The sequence below is a fragment of the Girardinichthys multiradiatus genome, chromosome 11 (genome assembly GCF_021462225.1).
Source record: "Girardinichthys multiradiatus isolate DD_20200921_A chromosome 11, DD_fGirMul_XY1, whole genome shotgun sequence".
Lineage (NCBI taxonomy): Eukaryota > Metazoa > Chordata > Actinopteri > Cyprinodontiformes > Goodeidae > Girardinichthys > Girardinichthys multiradiatus.
The window spans coordinates 36905903-36909048 of NC_061804.1; positions in this window are offsets into that span (position 1 = coordinate 36905903).

Genomic DNA, 3146 nt, shown 5'->3' on the forward strand with positions numbered 1-3146 from the left:
TGAGATATTTTGAAAACACAACTTTATTGACTATAGGCTCTTTCCCTCTATTATGGCCAGATGAATGGATGAGTTCTTACCTACTCTAGTACACAATGATCAGACAGGATTTATATGACATCATTAAACATACAGAGGTCACTAAATGTCATAGATTGTGTACAAAAAAAGAACCAAAATCACAGAAGTTATAATAAATGTGGATGCTGCATTTGATTTAGTAAATTGGACTTTACAGAGTTTTTGCATACAATTGGAATTAAAATTACATAATCATTAAAAATACAAGTGCTATACAACAATCCTACAGCTAGAATTAAGGTGGACCTTTATTGGACAGAATTGTTCTGGAAAAGGTTCAAGACAGGGTTGTGCATCAATATAGTAAAAGAGCAAATATTTTCGAGATAGAACTCAAATTGGCTTGTTACGCAGATGATATTTTGTTTTACCCAGGACAGCCAGCATATTCCTTACCAAATATGATGCAGTTACTCAAAGAATTTGGTCAACTATCAGGATATAAAATTAATATTAATAAAACCCAGCTGCTCTCCAATAATTATAGCCTACCACAGGAAATTCAGAACAGAATTTAATATCAAGATACATCTGGCAAGCTAAAACACCCAGTACTGGTTTTAAAAATGTAACAATTAGAAAAGAAAAAGGGGACTGGGGCAGTGATGCTCTGGTGAGACCATGAATATAATGACCAATGCAAAAGTATTGAAGCAAATGCACTTTCTGTCCCTTTTCAAGCAGTCATGGCCGATGCAAATCTACAAAATTAAATAAATAACATTGATAAATATGGATGAAAACAGCTCTCAAAGTATGGAAAACCATCATACAAGAAACTAAGTTGAAGGGAGATACAGAAATTTTAAAATGGTGCACATATGACTTAGATTTCTCACTAAATGAACTTGATACAAGGTTTAGAGAGTGGACACTCAGGGGGATTACTGCTTTCTACACTAAAGTAAAAAGAAGGGCTTTACCTGACTTCGTAACCCTCAAAACAAAGTATTGCCAGTATTGACAAAAGTCTTTGTCAATACTGGCAATACTTTCAAATAAGAAGTTTTATAAATCTAAAAATCAAATCAGTTTCTGACAGAAATACAAATTTTATTGAAATATTTACAAAAGCATTGCATTTAGAAAATAAGGGCAAACCCATCTTCCTCAGCTATAAAAGTGTGTTATGTCTTAAAAACCACTCAGACATTCATTTTAAAGCAAAATGGGAAAAAGAGGGTGGCATTTTAATTACTGAGGAGTGGCCTATAGTGTGGAGATATAAATTAACATGTTGTAAATCATTTGGATGGCAAAAGTAGATAGTAAAAATCTTTGTTACACAAGGTCAAAAATGTCATTATGATGAAAATCCTCCTACTTGCTGGAGAAATTGTGGAAATCAGAATGGTAACAATTGTGATATATGTTGGGAATGTACTATCATTCAAGATTACCGGAAAGAGGTAAATAATACTCTATTGGACATCTTTAAAAGAGAAATTCCTATGGAGAGTAAAACTATGTATTTTAGTTATATACCCCAAGATTTTCAAAAAGAAAAAAAATATCTGATAAATATTTTACAGACAGCAAATAAAAAAGATTTTACCAGACAATGTACCAAATCAACTCTGGATATATGGATGAATATAACATTTAGCATTTATGAAATGGAACAGATAAAAGCTTTTGTGGAACAATTTTGGTTTGTGCCTGTAAATTTGACTAGATTATGTAAGACCTCGTAGACCTTGTTTTATTTTTAAGGAATATAGCTTTATGGTGATAGCCCACTCTGTCTGTCAATAGTTAATTCTGAACATTTGTTGTACCTGTTTTGTTTATGCTATTGTTGTTTAATGCATTTGGTGTTTTCCTCTTGTTTTTTTTTTTTTTTTATCAAACATTGCAATTAAAAACTCTTCTCAGGGAAATGGTTTGTACAACTGTTTTATTTTTCAAGTCACAATGTTTTATTTCTTTAATTAGGTATGTATGATTTTAATGTACCAAAGTAAACACATCCCGTGTACACTGGATTTCTGTGAGAATTAATGAAAATAACATGAACAACAAGAAAAACATAATTTTAGACTAGCTCAACTCAGCCTGGATTTGCATGGTCCCCTCCCTCCTTCATTTTTCATTAATTTCTATTCCCTAACCCTGACCCTAACCTGAAACCTAATCTAAACTCAATTCATACCTTAGACCTAAACCTAAACAGTAACCCTAAAACAACATGAAAAAATGAGGATCAGTGCTGGTCCTCGCTTTTCCATGCTGTTTTAGGGTTTGCTGGAAGAAAATGTCCTCACTTTCCAAAAATGACATCTCTTTGTTGGTAAAATACATTTTTTTTTGTCTTCTCTCAGCAGCAAGTACAAGTACAAAAACTAGTTGCCTTCACTTTTTAGTTATTGTATTTGTTAAAAAGAAACTAAAAAACAACATTGCTTTAATACAGCACTGTATACGCCTTGTTTAAGTTCAAAGTTAAAGTTAGCAACAGTCAGAAATATTTCCAAGTTCAGTCACTCCTGTAACACACCCTATATCCTTGGCACAACAACGCACGCTTCAGTGTGCTGCTTTGTTTAAAAATGCGTTAGCTTGTTTAAATGCAGCTCTATAAGCCACAACAAGTGATCATTTTACAGCATTGATGATCACCTCATTCATAACATGACAGACACAGTGGTCCCAGACACTTTCTGACAGCACCAGAGAGTGTTGTCTTGGAAACTGTTTTTGTTTTATGCCTATCAAAGAGAACACTGAGTAGGTGAGGACACACCCTGAGGCACACCTTAAATGCCAAACAAAAATAGAAACACATGTCTCTTACCTTGCAAAAAAATCCCTTCAGGAAACCTGTTGGTGTACAATACATATTTTTCGCTGAGAAAGAGAACAATTAGAGCTCTACAATCAGGTGCACAAACAAGAAAGCTACTTTTAATACTTGCTCCTTTGTTGAGTGACACATGCTTGAGCTGAAACAAATGCAGCTGACGTCCACTTGCTGGGGTTGACGTTTGGAGGGCGTGCCTGGATTCTGTCTGAGAAAGTCACAGTAAAGAAAAGCAGTGCCAGTAGCAGGAGTGAGTTTTGTTTCA